The sequence below is a fragment of the Megalobrama amblycephala genome, linkage group LG10 (assembly GCF_018812025.1).
Source record: "Megalobrama amblycephala isolate DHTTF-2021 linkage group LG10, ASM1881202v1, whole genome shotgun sequence".
Classification (NCBI taxonomy): domain Eukaryota; kingdom Metazoa; phylum Chordata; class Actinopteri; order Cypriniformes; family Xenocyprididae; genus Megalobrama; species Megalobrama amblycephala.
In genome coordinates this window covers 6,217,465-6,235,962 of record NC_063053.1, presented here as the reverse complement: position 1 = coordinate 6,235,962, position 18,498 = coordinate 6,217,465, and the positions used below count along the sequence as shown (strand labels likewise).

The 18,498-nt window shown below is 40.5% G+C and overlaps 1 protein-coding gene across 10 annotated transcripts in view; it reads right to left on the bottom strand.

Moving 5' to 3' along the window:
- Positions 1–18,498, bottom strand: part of slc4a11 (solute carrier family 4 member 11) — a 103,330-nt gene that overhangs the window by 68,311 nt on the left and 16,521 nt on the right. Inside the window, exon 1 of one of the 10 annotated variants that reach the window (XM_048204174.1) lies at positions 10,740–10,886. The exons of 8 other annotated variants lie outside the window; for them this stretch is intronic. The gene's annotated coding sequence lies outside the window, so the exon portion shown is untranslated. Of the gene's footprint in view, positions 1–10,739; positions 10,887–18,498 lie in introns of those variants that run through there. One more of the 10 variants, XM_048204170.1, reaches the window with a different exon arrangement.

Sequence of the window (18,498 nt, the reverse complement as noted above, 5' to 3'; positions counted from 1 at the left end):
AATTTGAGCCGGGAAAGTTTCTGAAATTTGATTGATTTGACACAGAATGATCCAAATGTGTTTATGTCTGGGAACCTTACGTCTTTTATACATATGCTTAACTGCAGATACTGACATACACTGTGTGGTACAGTACAAATATTTTGTACATATTCAGTTCCTGATTTTCCTATGAAGAACCACGATTGTCCTTTATTTTCCTTTCCTGAAGTTGGCAACCCCAACACAAACTCACGTATTTACACCAACATGCTCACACTTAGGCATAAACACATGCACATGGAGCCAGCACACATACTCCCACACCTGTGGCCTACATTCATTTGTTGCAGTTTAAGGGGATATTTATGAGGTGAAGTCAGCCGTGACTGAGGTTTTTCTTTCCCCACTTTCTGACTCCCTTAATTGTCAGGTACCTCTTTCCAGCAAAACACTCTCTCTAAAGAGAGTATGCATGTAGGGCTGGCATATACCACAGCACTCATATTCTGGAGCAAGAAAATAATACACACACCAAAACAACTTGCGCATATCTCGTCCTGTCGTACAGAGAATAGACTACATCAGACATACTGACAGAGAGTTTGTCTCATATTTCCCTTCAGTGACAGCACAAAAACACAAGCTGCTATGGCGATATATTCTGCAGGATGTAAAAAAGCAGAATGTGTCAGTACAGGAAACAGACTGTCTGAATATAAAGCTGAATATGAAACTCCTATCAGCTGGCCAGTCCAACATGAGAGGCCTCTACATGCCTTACAACCCTCATACTTTACCTTAAATTTGCACTTATCTAAAATCAATTTCACAATTTCAAAACTTTCAACAAAGACATATCTAAGCTAAGATCCTGATGCTCATGTCAATACCTTCAATAATTGTATACAATGATTTCTTCAGGGTTATTCTGACAGCTCTGGTATTACACTCTAAAAAATGATGGGTTGAAAACAACCCAAGTTGGGCTGAAGATGAAAAAACCCAGCGATTGGATGCATTAAATGTTTGCCCAACATGCTGGGTAGTTTGATTTAACCCAACTATTGTTTAAAAATTACTATATGGCTGGCTTAAAATGAACCCAAAATAGGTTGGAAACTAAAAATCTGACACATAATTACGGGAGGCAACAATAATAATCAAAAGGTGAACATTTATTAATAAGCATTTTAATAAATGTTTATTGTTTAATTATTATTCATTAAACATTAAATAATGTTAATTTATTAAACATATTAATAAATGTTCATTTCCAACATATTTTGGATTCATTTTAAGCAAGAAATACAGTAATGGTTGAGTTAAATAAAACTACCCAGCAGGTTGGGCAAACATTTAACCCAACCGCTAGGTTAAAACAACCCATTTGCTGGGTTTGTCTGTTTTCAGCCTAACTTGGGTTGTTTTTAATCCAGCATTTTTTAATGTAGTAATTTGATGCCAACAAAAACAAGGTTGTGAGAGACAGAAGTGCAATCTGTTCAATATGTCGTACTGTCTCAAGGCAATGTGATCTCATTAGTATTGTGTGACAGCCCACACACACACATACATACAAATCAGCAAATGAGTGAAACACATGTTAATGTTATACTGCAACATTATATAAACCTGCATTTAAAATGCCTTTCTTAGATTCATAGTTTCTTTATTATTTACGAATTAAAAACATGTCACTGAAGTTGTACAAGGCTATGTTTCAGATGCAGTCAATATGCTGAAATTATACAAATGGCATTTCAACAGGTGCACACAAACAGCCTTTTACATTAATTCAAAGCTGTAACTATACACAGGGGGGACAAGCACTGTAAAAGAGTGAAATTTGGCTATTTCTGATTATGTGATTCTATATAGGGTGTTATGACCCTATAGTGGTTATACACTAAATTAATTTTAGAGAATTTTACATGCGTGAACAGGATCTGCTAGTAATGCCGGTAAATCAATTTAAAGGTCATTTGAATGACATCATAACTGCTTTTTTGATGCTGATATGTGAACTTGTATGTGTAGCAATGCAAATAATGTCACGGTTCGCAGATGCATTGTTTCCTTCTTGTCGCGTGCTCTGTGTTATGACAGCAGTGGGTGTGTTTGTGTTTGTGTGCGAGTGTGTTTGTGGGTGTGCCCAGGCCACGTGGGTGATTATTGGACCCAGCTGCCACCCATCACTCTCCCCACCTGCTGCTCATTCCCTCAGTCCTTAAATACTCACCTCATTCCTGTCTCCATTGTCAGATCGTTGTTTGGTGTCCTGTTCGTGGTTGTCTCGTCTGTTCCTGACCGGAGTCCCAGTTGTTCGTCGTCTTCTGTGGATTACTGTCTTCGTGCCTTGTCTTTTGTCTGGATCCTGGATTTATCTCACCGCCACTCTTCAGTCACCACGCCACGTCACCAGCCGACCATCTCAGTCCCTGCGCCTACCTGTAGCCTGCACGTTCTCATTGACTGTGTTTCTGTTACTGCTTGTTGTTCAATAAACGGCGTTACCACTTGCATTTGCTTCCTGTAATCAATCATGACAGAACGATCTGACCTCGCTACGGAAGCAGCAAGCACTCAGCAGTCATTCGCTGGAGGATTTCGTCAACCAGCAGCATTCGTCGGAATGGAGTCAACAGCAGGAGAGAAACCTCAACGAGACGGGAAGAGCCGTGCAGGCGTCTCGTGGCGCAGGTGTCCGAGCTCACCCAAGCAAGCTCCAGAACTGCTTCGTAGTCCCCGCTGCGCCGCCCACACCGGCCGTTTCCCCACCCACACCATCGCTGAGCGATCAGCCGCTTCGGAGCCTCGTCTCCCTGTACCCGAAGACTTATTCAGGTGAACCAAGGATTTTGTCAGAGCTTTTCTGACTCATTGTACTCATTGCACTTTTGCTCTGCAGCCCCGCACCTTTGACAGCACCGAACAAAGCCAGAGTGGCGTTTCGTACTGACGCTTTTGACGGGGACAGGCGTCGCATTCTGGGGAACGGCGGTGTGGGAGAACGCAAGACCCCTGCTGCTACCTCGTTCCAGTCACTCTCCGCCAGAGATGAAGAGAGTGTTCGACCGCTGCAGTCGCGGGGAGAGAAGCCGCCCAGACAGATTGGCGGAACGTTGAACGCCAAGGAGATCGAAGTCGGTGGTCTGACTATTCCATTCGAATTTCGGTACATCTGGCGGCAGAGTGTCAACTGGAACGAGGAGGCGCAGTGGGACATGTTCCTGCATGGGTTGGCCTGACCGTGTCCAAAGGGAAGATCTACACGTTTTGGACCTCCCCACCAGACGTCTTAATGGTCTTGTCGACCTGGCCGCTGCAGGGTGGATGCTCGGCTGACCAGGGCCGAGCTGGAGAAGTCTCAGCCTCGACCAGGAGTGAGGAAGTCGGGGCTGAGGCTCCAGCGGTCAACGCAAGGGACACGGTCAGTCCCTCTTTCAAGATCCATGAAGCCCATGCAGGTGGGTCGAGCTCGGCTTTCCCGGGAGGAGCGGGAGACGGCGGAGGTCCCAAGGACTTTGTTTATATTGTGGCAAGGCGGGCCATTTCGCTTACAATGCCTGCCCGTTAAAAGGGCAAGCCCGGCAGTAAGTTTGAGGCTACTGTCGGGTGGGATCTCCGCTGGAAAGTCCTCAACCACATCCACCCTCCTTCCCGGTGAGATTGGGATGGGTCGCAATCACTTTCACAACTGTCAACGCACTTACTGGATTCTGGGGCAGAAGGTAACTTCATTGGACCAATCATTTTCGCCACCAAGTTTCCACATTACCCTCATTCAAACCACTCAACCGACAGAATCGCTGTTCAACGCACTCAACGGACAGAAGCCTTCCCACCATCACTCTCACCGACCAACTGAAGATCTCACCCTCATCACCGCTGGCAACCATTCGGAATCGGATTAAGTTTTTTATTTTTGATTCCCCTCACACCCCCGTCGTCCTTGGTCATCCTTGGTTCACCAAACACAATCCCCGGGTAGACTGGGTCCAGAATTCACATTGTGGCCTGGAAGTGGAGCACTCAGTGTCATAAGTCTTGTCTTGTCTCTGCTTGTTCGTCTGTTTCTGGTTCTGTTTTACAGGAGGAAGGCAGTGGATCTGTCTACCGTGCCCTATTGAGTACCAGGACCTGAAGGAAGGTGTTCAGTAAGTCCAGGGCTGCTTCTCTTCCTCCGCATCGTCCCTACGACTGTGCCATAGATTCTAGTATCAGGGAAGTCTCCGCCTAAAGGCAAGTTATATTCACTTTCGGTCCCCGAAAGGAGAGGCCTATGGAGAAATATATTTCTGATTCACTAGCAGCCGGGTTCATTCGCCCATTCCTCTTCTCCAGCGGGGGCGGGGTTCTTTTTTGTTGGGGAAGAAGGATGGTTCCCTGCGACCTTGTATTGATTACCGGGGGTTGAACAACATTACGGTAAAGAATACCTATCCTTTGCCGTTAATGTCTTCAGCCTTTCGAGAGGTTGCAGGGAGCATCCATTCTTCACAAAATTGGATTTAAGGAATGCTTATCATTTGGTCCGCATTCAGGGAGGGGTGATGAATGGAAGACCGCCTTTAACACCCCTAGGGGGCACTTTGAATACTTGGTCATGCCCGTTCGGGCTTTCCAACTCCCCAGCGGTCTTCCAGGCACTCGTTAATGACGTGCTGAGAGATATGGTTCGATCAGTTCTTATATGTCTACCTGGACGACATATTGATTTTTTCCTCATCTCTCCAGGAACACGTTACAAGCACGTTCAGGACGAGTGCTTCAGAGGTCTGTTAGTGAATGGGCTTTTTGTCAAGGCGGAGAAATGCGTTTTTCATGCACAGTCTGTTTCCTTTCCTAGGGTACATCGTGTCGACTGAGGGAGTTACGCATGGACCCTGAGAAGGTTAAGGCTGTGGTGGATTGGCCAAATCCAGATTCCCGTAAGGCCCTACAGAGGTTTCTGGGGTTCGCCAATTTTTACCGGCGTTTCATTCGCAACTTCAGCCAACTAGCCTCACCTCTGATCGCCTTGACCTCCCCCAGAACTACGTTCAGGTGGTCAGACGCAGCTGAGGCTGCGTTTGCCAAACTTGAAGGCTCGCTTTGTTTCGGCCCCCATTCTCGTTGCCCCTGATCCATCACGGCAGTTTGTGGTGGAGGTTGACGCATCAGAGGTGGGGGTAGGTGCAGTGTCTGTCCCAGCGTTGCTTCCGCGGACGATAAGATGCATCCGTGCGCGTTTTTTTCTCATCGTTTATCTCCCGCCGAAAGTAACTACGACATTGGTAATCAGAGAGTTGCTGGCAGTCAAGTTAGCGTTGGAGGAATGGCGCCACTGGTTAGAGGGCTCTGGGGTACCCTTTCATCGTCTGGACCGATCATAAGAACCTAGAATACATCAGAACTGCCAAGAGATTGAACTCCAGGCAGGCTCGGTGGGCACTTTTTTTCGGACGTTTTGATTTTACTCTCTCGTACCGCCCGGGTTCCAAAAACATCAAACCCGACTCTTTGTCTCGTATTTTTGATCCGTTCCGAACGCCCGTCTACTCCCGAGTGTATTTTTCCCGAGAGATTAGTTATCTCCACACTCACATGGGAGGTCGAATCGAGAGTCAAGTCGGCTCTAGAAGGGGTAACGCCTCCGCCCGAGTGCCCACCAAACCGATTATTTGTGCCGGAGGGATTACGGTCCAGGGTCATTCAGTGGGGTCATTGTTCCAACGTGGCATGTCATCCAGGAGTCAGTCGAACTAAGTTTTTGGTTAAGCAACGATTCTGGTGGCCTCTCATGGCTCGTGACGTTCGCGATTTTGTCTTGGCTTGCTCAGTCTGCGCTGTTGGTAAGACTTCCAATCGTGCCCCAGATGGGTTACTTCAACCGCTGTCAGTCCCTTCGAGACCCTGGTCCCATATCTCGCTAGATTTTGTGACCGCCCTCCCACCCTCCCAAGGGAACACGGTTGTTTTAACCGTAGTGGACCGGTTCTCGAAGGCGGCTCATTTTATTCCCTTGCCCAAATTACCCTCAGCCAAGGAGACAGCGGTTACGATCATTGACCACGTCTTTCGGATTCATGGCCTCCCGGTAGACGTGGTCTCTGACAGGGGTCCCCAATTCGTTTCCAAATTTTGGCAGGAATTCTGTAGATTGCTGGGGGCGACTGTTAGTCTGTCGTCGGGGTTTCACCCCCAGAGCAATGGTCAGACTGAGAGAGCCAATCAGGATTTGGAGCGAGCGTTGCGATGTATGGTCTCCAAGAATCCTTCCTCCTGGAGTCAACAACTCTCAATGGTGGAGTACGCACACAATACTTTACCAGTGTCGTCCACGGGCCTATCTCCGTTTGAATGCAGTGTAGGTTACCAGCCACCTATTTTTCCCAGTCTGGAATCCGAGGTCGCGGTCCCCTCTGCCCACGCCTTTGTCCAGAGGTGCCACCGAACTTGGACGAGAGCCCGAGAGACTCTCCTCCAAGTGAGGGAACGCACCAAGGCCAAGGCCGATCGCCACCGGTCAAGGCCTCCGGTTTACGTCGTCGGTCAAAGAGTGTGGCTTTCTACAAAGGATATTCCTCTCCGACCCGTTTCTAAGAAGCTTGCTCCAAAATTCATTGGCCCGTTCACTGTCACCAAGATCATTAGTCCGGTGGCAGTCCGCCTCAAACTTCCTCCAGTGTACAGGAGGATTCATTCCGTCTTCCATGTCTCCAAAATTAAACCTGTTTTTCATTCTGAGATTAATCCGCCAGCCCCGGTTCCCCCACCGCCGCGTCTCATAGATGGGGAACCATCTTATTCGGTAAATCGCATTCTGGACTCTAGGCGGAGGGGACGCGGATTTCAGTACTTGGTGGACTGGGAAGGTTACGGTCCGGAGGAGAGGAGTTGGGTTCCTGCCAGGGACATTCTGGATCACACCCTTATCGATGATTACAATCGACAGGTAAGGGAGTCGGGGAATGCCAGGAGGCATTCCTAGGAGGAGGGGTACTGTCACGGTTCGCAGATGCATTGTTTCCTTCTTGTCGCGTGCTCTGTGTTATGACAGCAGTGGGTGTGTTTGTGTTTGTGTGCGAGTGTGTTTGTGGGTGTGCCCAGGCCACGTGGGTGATTATTGGACCCAGCTGCCACCCATCACTCTCCCCACCTGCTGCTCATTCCCTCAGTCCTTAAATACTCACCTCATTCCTGTCTCCATTGTCAGATCGTTGTTTGGTGTCCTGTTCGTGGTTGTCTCGTCTGTTCCTGACCGGAGTCCCAGTTGTTCGTCGTCTTCTGTGGATTACTGTCTTCGTGCCTTGTCTTTTGTCTGGATCCTGGATTTATCTCACCGCCACTCTTCAGTCACCACGCCACGTCACCAGCCGACCATCTCAGTCCCTGCGCCTACCTGTAGCCTGCACGTTCTCATTGACTGTGTTTCTGTTACTGCTTGTTGTTCAATAAACGGCGTTACTTGCATTTGCTTCCTGTAATCAATCATGACAAATAAAAGATGTTTAAAAAGCATTGTTTGAAAAGCAGATGTTATAAAATATAGTAAATTTAGCAATATAATTTGCAATTTAACAGGTTTTATGTGTGAAAAAGTGCACTTTTAAAAAATGCTGGGTTAAATACAACCCAAGTTGGGTTAAATATAGACAAACCCAGCTAAATGGGTTGTTTTGGCTCAACAGTTGGGTTAATGTTTGACCATCCGGCTGGGTAGTTTTATTTAACTCAAATATTGATTAAAAATTACTATATGGCTGGCTTAAAATTAACCCAAAATTTTTGGGAAATTAAAAGTCAGACACATAATTTCTAGAGGCAACAATAATAATCAAAATGTGAACATTTATTAATAAGCAATTTATTATTTAATTATTAATCATTAAACTTGTCAATACATGTTCCTTTATTAAACATATTAATAAATGTTATGTTACCAACCTTTTTAAGCGAGCAATATAGACATTTTTAATCAATAGTTGAGTTAAATAAAACTACCCAGCAGAACAGTCAAACATTTAACCCAACCGCTGGGTTTGTCCATATTTAACCCAATTATTTTTTACCCAGCATTTTGAATTAGTGTGAGTGAATTAGAGTCCATCCAATTGTAGAGTCTACGAAATAAATGTCACATATTTTTAGTTTTTAGGAAATCCACTGAAAACAAACTATAAAAAATGCTGGGTTAAAAACAACCCAAGTTGGGTTAAATGTTTGACCATCCTGCTGGGTAATTTTATTTAACTCAACTATTGATTAAAAATTACTATATAGCTGGCTTAAAATGAGCCCAAAATTGGTGAAAATATAAAAATCAGACACATAATTACTAGAGGCAACAGCAATAATCAAAAGGTGAACATTTATTAATAAGCAATTTAATAGATGTTTATTATTTAATTATTATTTATTAAACATATTAATAAATGTTAATTATCAACCTATTTTGGGTTCATTTTAGGCGAACAATATAGTTATTTTTAAACAAAAGTTGAGTTAAATAAAACTACTCAGCAGGTTGGTCAGACATTTAACCCAACCGCTGGGTCAAAACAACCCAATCGCTGGGTTTGTCCATATGAAACAAATGTCATATCTTTTTAGTTTTCAGGAGATCGACTGAAAACATGTTTAAAGACATGTGTTTGAATTTTCAACAGCTGATCAATAATCAAAACCCAGGTACAAACCTATCCTTCAGAGTCTCATAGCTGTTTACATCAAATAAAACTTAGCGTCTACTCTGACTGAGATCTATGATCACAGTAAAAGCCCCAAGGTCACCATATAAGGTCACCCTGCCGCAGGAGAATGACTATTCTCAGGCAGAAAACATTGCATTCCACCTCATACACTGCTATTACATGATGCTTACAGCCCACCCAGGTCTAATCAACGACATGCACTAGCATTTGCATAAATGACTTGAGCCAGCAAACCCATAATTCTTTAAATGTCCTCCCATCGTAACATAATTTAGGAAGCAAAGAGTAAGCTGGTGAGGCAGAGGGAAAACAACTCTCTCCCTCCCCTGCCATTCAAAGTCAGTGACGACACAGCAGCCGATTGGTATTCTGTGCGTGATCCCGTCAGAACCGTCCCTAGAGACAAAACACCTTCAGCCCAGCCATGCCTACAGGCCCTCCGGAGGGGACGCAGTCACTGTGCTATTTACCCCCACTCTGACCTTTCAGTGGGTACTTCGTCTCTGCTGCCTCCAGCTATGGGTACTGTGTGACCAACCTTTACCAACCCCTGGCTCAACGTCTGATCTGAAGATATTTCTCTAATGCCACATTACTGCATGCTTATTTTCACTGCAGATGCCGCTCACGGACCGCCTGTCAATATGCAAAGGAAGTGAGCAGGACTGATAGAGGAAGTGGCGCTGCGGTGCTTTCAGCCTTAAATCACTCAGGGCCATCTTTAAGCATCACACTTCCTCTTTAGGGGTTACTGTAGGCATGTTACGCTGACCCGAACCAGAGCAGACAAGAGAAGTCCTGAAAAAGTTTTTTTTTTTTTTTGCCCCCGATCCGATTCGAGTCATTGAATATAGAGTATCTGCCAATACCGAGTCCCAATCCGATACTTGTATTTTCCTAGAGCTATGTGCACACTTCAAGTATATTAAAGTTACTATAATCAATCCAATGTATACAGGGATGTGCAGAGAGTTGCTCTGGAGGAAGAGGCTCAAATGTAAAATAAGGGCATATATATATATATATATATATATATATATATATATATATATATATATATATATATATATTAATCACGATTAATTACAGAAAATGCGCAATTAATTAGTACATTTTTTAATCGATTGATAGCACTATATTTTACATATATTTAGTGAATGATAGCGAGATCATATACTGTAGCACAGCCAAAGGGTGACAGGAAAAAATGGATGCTGCGTTAATTGCGTTAAATATTTTTAACACGTTAAACTGAAAAAAATTAAATGCAAGCATTAACGGACTAATTTTGACAGCCCTATATATAGTATATATATATATATAGCAACGATTGCCTACACCAAACACTGATCCCTAATCCTACCCGTCACTGTAACCTCAGCCAATGAAATTGGTTGCAGGGCGGGATTTCCGCTGAACTGGTTTGGGAAAAAAATCACGCGTCACTTGCACATTTGAGCTTCTTCTTTTCATTTTAATGCTGGTTGGCAAACCTACTTGAAGGTGCTTACTGACACCTATTGCCCAACATCTGCATGACAGGTGATGTAAAGTAAAGGATCGGGTTCAGGATAGCAGATACCGATCAGTTAAAAAATGCTTAATTGGCCCCGATACCGATCCTTAAGATCGCCTTGGGACGTCCCTAGAGCCGACAAATCCAATCAAACAAGCCACGGTTTACATTCAAATCCTCAACCGGGCACGATACGCGAAACAAACAGATCAGTCAAGACATGTCGATATTAATTCTCCATTACGGTTTTATTCTTTCATGTTTAAAACGCAAGGCTCTCTCATTATTCAGTCCTGCTTTTCCTTCACGATCACTTTCTTAATCACGTTCTGCAAAACAGAGGGAAAAAATAACCATTTTTTTACTTAAGAGACGTGATCAAAGCCAAAGTGTAGAAAGAATGAGAGATAAGGAGGGACAAAGAGACTAAACAAAAGCTTTTTTTGGAACAAATCTTGATAAAATAAAAATCCTGCTAACTAATCACATTAATGCAAGGAAACATGGACAAAAAATAACTCAAATCTGGAGCAAACAGAAAATACCTTGTGCAGGCTCAATAGCGAACAAACTCCTAATATCTGATCATCATTACTAACACAGGAAGTGCTGTCTTGGCAAACAGGAAGCAAGAGCTGGCAGAACAGGTCTTTATTATGTGTGTGCGTGTGTGTGCATGTGTGAATATTTGAATGTCAGAGTGTAGTTTTACTCTCAAAGACAGGGATCATCATTGTTTGCATGTGCATTTAATACCGTGACTAGATTCAGCTCAGCTACAGAGATAAGCTGATGTGTGAGTCACAGACTGAGGCTTAGAAACCAGCGAGTCCTTTCCCTTTACACACACAAACACACAGGCAATTTCAGGCTCTCTGCGCCAGCGATCAGTGAGAGGGGTGTCTCTTTAAAGCTTGGTGGTCTGGTAGTTAAGAAATACTCATGTATGTGGTTAGTGTGCAACAAAACCACAAACAGCCTGTGCATCTCTTCGGTTTCATCCTCAAGATAAAGAGCATAAATCATCAAATATGCATCAGTATCTCTCTCTCTGTCTCCTATTCCTTCTCTCCTCGCTTTCATTTTTGTATTATTTTCAGACAAGACCAGACACGCTAGAAAAACACAGTCAGGATGGACGAACTCTCTCTGGCGAATAATGCAAATTTGTAGATAAAAGTGCGCGAGGATGAAACGACAGTGCAAGAGCAAGCGTGTTGTGTGCGGATGAGGTGGCTGTGTAGTTTGTCTGGTGCGAAAGCGGTAGTGTATAGTAAAGCTGTCCTCTCTCTCACACACACACACACACACACAGTTAAATGAGCTCATCACAGAGGTGCTAGGTCACACAAGACAGCCGCTCGATCTCACTGCTTCCTTCAAGACAGCAACCTTAATGTGATATTCTTCTTTGAAATTGAACCTCACAATAAGTGCATCAGAAGTTATGCAGCCATGACGCATCCAGATCTTCAGAACTGATAACAGCAGTTCATGCAAAACAAAATGAACATCTACATTCACAATTCAAATTTACATGTTGTATTTTCTTAAAGGGGTAGTTCACCAAATATAAAAATAACTCATGTCATATCAAACCAGTATTCCTTTCTTCCATGGAATCAAAAATAAACAGGTACAGAGGCTGTCAAGCAGCAAAAGTTATGTAAGTACCATAAAAAGTAGTCCTCGGTTCTCACGTCTCATCATGGAGAACAAACGTGTCAGGACTCATCTCTATACATCATCTTTGGATATATCATTGTGCACAGTGTTAAAGGGTTAGTTCACCCAAAAATGACAAATCTATCATTAATTACTCTCCCTCATGTCGTTCCACACCTTCAAGACCTTTGTTCATCTTTGGAACACAAATTAAGATATTTCTGATGAAATCTGAGAACTGTCTTGACTCCTCCATAGACAGCAATTTAACCATCACTTTCAAGATCTAGAAAGGTAATAAAGACATCGTTAAAATAGTCCACCTTAATTTAATGAAGCGACGAGAATACTTTTTGAGTGCAAAAACAAAACAAAAATAATGACTATATTCAACAATAACCTCTCTTCTGTGTCATTCTCTTATGTCGTTTACGTTCAGTGCTTCCAGGTTCTACGTCAGAATGTCGACTCATTACTGGCCGACGCTGTTCACGTGAGCAGCACGACGCATGCGTTACTACTGTTTTGTTTTGAGCACAAAAAGTATTCTCATTGTTTCATAAAATTAAGGTTGAACCACTGCATTTTAAAGGTGTCTTTAGTACCTTTCTGGATCTTGAAAATGGTTTAATTGCTGTCTATGGAGGAGTCAGACAGCTCTCCGATTTCATCAAAGATATCTTCATTTGTAATGAACGAACGTCTTACGGGTGTGGAACGACATGACGGTGAGTAATTAATGACAGAATTGTAATTTTTGGGTGAACTAGCCCTTTAACTGTAATTGTTAATTGGGTTACACTTTACAGTAAATTAGGTGTCATTTACTACTCTACACTTATGTCAAAAAAAATTTATTTTATAATGTCCTCATACGTTACATGTACTGTAAAAAAAAATTCCGTAGTTTTTACAAAATAATTTTGGCAGCTGTGGTTGCCAGAATAATTTTGTGAAAAATACAGAAAAACTGTAAACACATTTACAGAACAAACTGTAAATTTTACAGTATAAAACTGTAATTTAAGAAAATGTGAATGTAAACCAATAAATTCAACAATGCACACTACTACTAAAATCTGTTTTGTACCTTTAACATATACTGACAACCACCATAATAATGCAGGTGGTAAAAGAGAAAGCCAGATGAAGAATCAGATTTCATCACAAGTACCTTTTCCACTAGCTGAAGTATTTACTATTATAAAGAAGGTGCAAAGAGTCATTCACGCAAACGCAAAACACCATCAGGGTAACCCACAATACTTAAATAATGCAATAAACTTTCATTAAACAACAGAAGATGTAACATAAAACCCCAATGAACATAACTGATAACAAAAAACTATTAGGAAACATAATTATTTAAACAAAATACTTTCAAATGTGGAGTGTCACACAGGGAATTGTGGGAACATCAGTTTACAGATTATGACTGTAAATTATACATTGATTTTGTCTTTTTTACTTATAAAGATCATAAAATTTACAGGATTTTACTGTGAAAATTGCATGAATGTCTGGTTAGAGCTTTTACAGTTTTTCCCTGTATATAATACGGGAACTTACTGTTAACCTATTTACAATTTTTTTTCCATAGCGTTTTTACTATATTTTACTGTTAAAATCACATTCATTTTTTACAGTGTGTACTTACTATAGTAATAACAGTACATGCTGTTACATGCTGTTAATTAATATTACTTACTTGTGTAATTATACTGTAACAAGGACACCTTAAAATAAAGTGTAATCCAATATACTTGTGTTCATCTTGTATTGCAAACCACTTTTGCTGTTATTGAGGTGGCACACGGTTATGGTTAGGGACAGGGCTAGTGGTTAGTGGTATGGTTTAAAGGTGGGTTAAGGGGTGGGGTCAACAGTCTAATTTTTAAAAGCATAATTACTGTGTAAAAACATGTATATACACAATAAGAGAATTGTATCAAATTAATAATTTATATGTTACAGTACATAGTAGCTAAAGACATGTAAAATAAAGTGGGCCTGTTAATTTTTAGAGTTTTTTAGGAATATTTCAAATCATAAGGTTGCCCTACAAATAAAGCTTATCGGTCAGTTTGACTTAATGAGATGTCATTATGTTTTATTTTCAGATAATACGAGAATAACATAACACTTGGTATTTTAATGTGACATTTTATAACAAGAATATCTATGGCAAGAGCTCTTTTCAGTTGCTGCATTTTTTTTTTCCTAAGGATTATTTTCTTTTTCCCTTTTGCATCTCGCTGTAATAGTATGAAAAAGGACAACATATACTGCACATTTGTTGTCTATTCTCCGGATTTAATTTACAATATATCCCATTAATAATTCACTGGAACGCACAAAGAATCTCTAATTTTTCTCCTCAAATCCTCACGTCTCTTTCCAGGTTTGTTTTCACAGGTAAATACAATTTATTACTTGTCAAAATGACGGAAATCACTTTGAAGTAGTATCACGCAATGCTGAAGTACAGTAAATTAACATTTTTTATTAAGGTATGTTACATGATATTTCTACAGTGAAACCCGTTCGTTATCGCTGTGGAAAGAATCGCCTTATTGATGCTTTTACACATTTAAATGTCCTTTTAATGTTTGATGGTTGAAGGGTGAGTACAATAAATGTCATCTCAAGCGTTCATAGAGCGCTTAACGGAAGTTACACCCATAATTCGCGTAGGAATAAGGTCAAATCAAACCAAACATGCAAGCATTTTTATATATTAATTTAAACATGCATCATGCATCTGACTATTAATCCCAAAGCTATTGTAGGCCTTCAGAGGACTTGGAATATATTGTAATAAGTCATATGGACTACTACTAAGACAATCTTATGAATTTTTTTTCTTCTTTTTTTCATTTTCTCAGCTCAACAGCCTCTATACTCATACTACATTTTCAATGTATGAGAAGGATATTCTTCAAAACATCTTTCTTATTCCACAGAAGCAAGAAAATGAAGGGGTTTGGAACGACAAGAAGGTGAATAAATTGTTACGGAATTATTTTTGGGAGAACTATTCCTTTAACTTTTCATCAAGAGAGGAATTAATTTGTCACGGAAATCTCACGACGCATCTCGGCAGGTTTATGTAATATCGAAAAATAAATCTAGTAAATTGAGTTTGTGAGGCTGTTACATGCAGCCATATGGCACCATGCTCTGGCAGACCAAAAACATTAATCCCTGCCATGACAAATGGACAATGTGCATTAAAAAAACTGTAGGTAAGCCTGCAATATAAAAGCACATCAAACATGTGAATGCACCTTTTACATAAGCTACATACAGCTGTAATATCACAAGAGAATGTACAAATACAGAAAACATGTGCTTTGGGTTTAGAGATGCTGTTTGGGAATTTAGTCGCTTTTATTTCACAGACCTTAGCTTTTTGAGCTCTTTTAATCCGGTTGTACCTATACGAGTAGGGCCATGCTTCAACACGGATATGACTGTGGCTATGTGGGAGGTACAGTAAGGTATGAGAGAAAGAAAGCCGTCTCTTGCAGGTTGTGATGGTATTTTGCTTGTCTAACACTCTGTTGTGATGGTCCTTTATCATAGATACACAGAAAGACAGAAAGAGAGACATTTGAGACAGATTAAAGGTGCTCTCTGACACTTTTTAATGTCACAGCCATGATCTATGAGAGAGCGAGCAGGAAAGAGAGAGACTTAATATGCCTGCAGGCTTTTTGGCACTTGAGTCTCCGACTGCTTAGAGAGGGAATTCCTTCTGAAGACCAATAATGACACACATACATACACACATGCTGGTTCTTTTGAGAATAAGGGAAGAGTGTGATGAGGCGAGGAGAAGGAGAGAGAGACACAGAGTTGTGTCTGTGTGTGTATGAGGCTGCTCGACAGAAAATTCCTTGAGAGAAAAAAGCCAAACAGTTGACGAGGCATTCTCTCCACAAATAAACCGTGGAAAGAGGCAAAGAAATATTAATAAGCATGCTGTTGTGGGAGTATTAGAGGAAAAAACCCAATGTTATAATTATTAAACGAGGAAAATTACTGGTTCTGCATGCAAATAAGCATGCTGTGATCTTCAACATATAAATACACATTAAAGAGATTTTAGAAAGGCCAAGCTGAATAAGGGTCTTCAAGCAAGTGTGACGCACATTAATTCTCCTCTGCTGGGAGACGTATTTGACTTTAAATACTGGTCCAGTCCGGAGTTTATTCTGGTCAAGAACTGCCTACGTACATGGGAAAAAGTCTCACCAACATGAAATTGATCAATTATGTTTTGGGAGCACGTTTATCAGAAATATTTGTGTTTTACCTGAAACACAATAATGGACTCTTTTCACAGACTGTGTTGACGTGTTTCCACAGTTATTAACAATCATAAATCTAATTTTAAAAATGTAATGTACATTTATAACAGTATACTTTGTGCTTTATTACCGTGGCATTAAATTACAGAAAACTGGTTAATGCATCTTTCTCTCTTCTGATCAACGTAATATGGAAGCTTGTTTCCGCCATGAATAAAAAAATAAAAAACGTCATTGCCACTTTTTTTCCTCAGAATTGTGAGATATAAGCTCACAACTGTGAGTTATAAAGTCAGAATTTCGAGTTATAAAGTCAGAATTGCAAATTATAAAGTCAGAATTGTGAGTTACAGTCAGAATTACGAGTTATAAAGTCAGAATTGCGAGTTATAAAGTCAGAATTGCAAATTATAAAGTCAGAATTGTGAGTTACAGTCAGAATTGCGAGTTATAAAGTCAGAATTGCGTGATATAAAGTCAGAATTGTGTGATGTCAAAATTGCGAAGTATGTAGTCAGAATTGTGAGATATAAAGTTAGAATTATGAGATATAAAGTCAGAATTGCAAATGATAAAGTCAGAATTGTGAGTTACAGTCAGAATTGCATGATATAAAGTCAGAATTGCGAGTTATAAAGTCAGAATTGCGAGTTATAAAGTCAGAATTGCGTAATATAAAGTCAGAATTGCGTGATATAGTCGGAATTGCGTGATGTAAAGTCAGAATTGCGTGATATAAAGTCAGAATTGCGAGTTATAAAGTCAGAATTGCGAGTTATAAAGTCAGAATTGTGAGTTACAGTCAGAATTGCGAGTTATAAAGTCAGAATTGCGTGATATAAAGTCAGAATTGTGTGATGTCAAAATTGCGAAGTATGTAGTCAGAATTGTGAGATATAAAGTTAGAATTATGAGATATAAAGTCAGAATTGCAAATTATAAAGTCAGAATTGTGAGTTACAGTCAGAATTGCATGATATAAAGTCAGAATTGCGAGTTATAAAGTCAGAATTGCGAGTTATAAAGTCAGAATTGCGTAATATAAAGTCAGAACTGCGTGATGTAAAGTCAGAATTGCGTGATATAAAGTCAGAATTGCGAGTTATAAAGTCAGAATTGCATGATGTAAAGTCAGAATTGCGTAATATAAAGTCAGAATTGCGTGATATAGTCGGAATTGCGTGATGTAAAGTCAGAATTGCGTGATATAAAGTCAGAATTGCGAGTTATAAAGTCAGAATTGCGTGATATAAAGTCAGAATTGCGTGATATAAAGTCAGAATTGCGAGTTATAAAGTCAGAATTGCGTGATATAAAGTCAGAATTGCGAGTTATAAAGTCAGAATCGCGTGATATAAAGTCAGAATTGCGAGTTATAAAGTCAGAATTGCGAGATATAGTCAGAATTGCGTGATATAAAGTCATAATTGCGTGATATAAAGTTATAATTGCGTGATATAAAGTTATAATTGTGAGTTATAAAGTCAGAATTGCGAAATATATAGTCAGAATTGTGAGATATAAAGTCAGAATTGTGAGTTACAGTCAGAATTGCGTGATATAAAGTCAGAATTGCGAGTTATAAAGTCAGAATTGCGAGTTATAAAGTCAGAATTGCGTGATATAAAGTCAGAATTGTGTGATGTCAAAATTGCGAAGTATGTAGTCAGAATTGTGAGATATAAAGTTAGAATTATGAGATATAAAGTCAGAATTGCAAATGATAAAGTCAGAATTGTGAGTTACAGTCAGAATTGCATGATATAAAGTCAGAATTGCGAGTTATAAAGTCAGAATTGCGAGTTATAAAGTCAGAATTGCGTAATATAAAGTCAGAATTGCGTGATATAGTCGGAATTGCGTGATGTAAAGTCAGAATTGCGTGATATAAAGTCAGAATTGCGAGTTATAAAGTCAGAATTGCGAGTTATAAAGTCAGAATTGTGAGTTACAGTCAGAATTGCGAGTTATAAAGTCAGAATTGCGTGATATAAAGTCAGAATTGTGTGATGTCAAAATTGCGAAGTATGTAGTCAGAATTGTGAGATATAAAGTTAGAATTATGAGATATAAAGTCAGAATTGCAAATTATAAAGTCAGAATTGTGAGTTACAGTCAGAATTGCATGATATAAAGTCAGAATTGCGAGTTATAAAGTCAGAATTGCGAGTTATAAAGTCAGAATTGCGTAATATAAAGTCAGAACTGCGTGATGTAAAGTCAGAATTGCGTGATATAAAGTCAGAATTGCGAGTTATAAAGTCAGAATTGCATGATGTAAAGTCAGAATTGCGTAATATAAAGTCAGAATTGCGTGATATAGTCG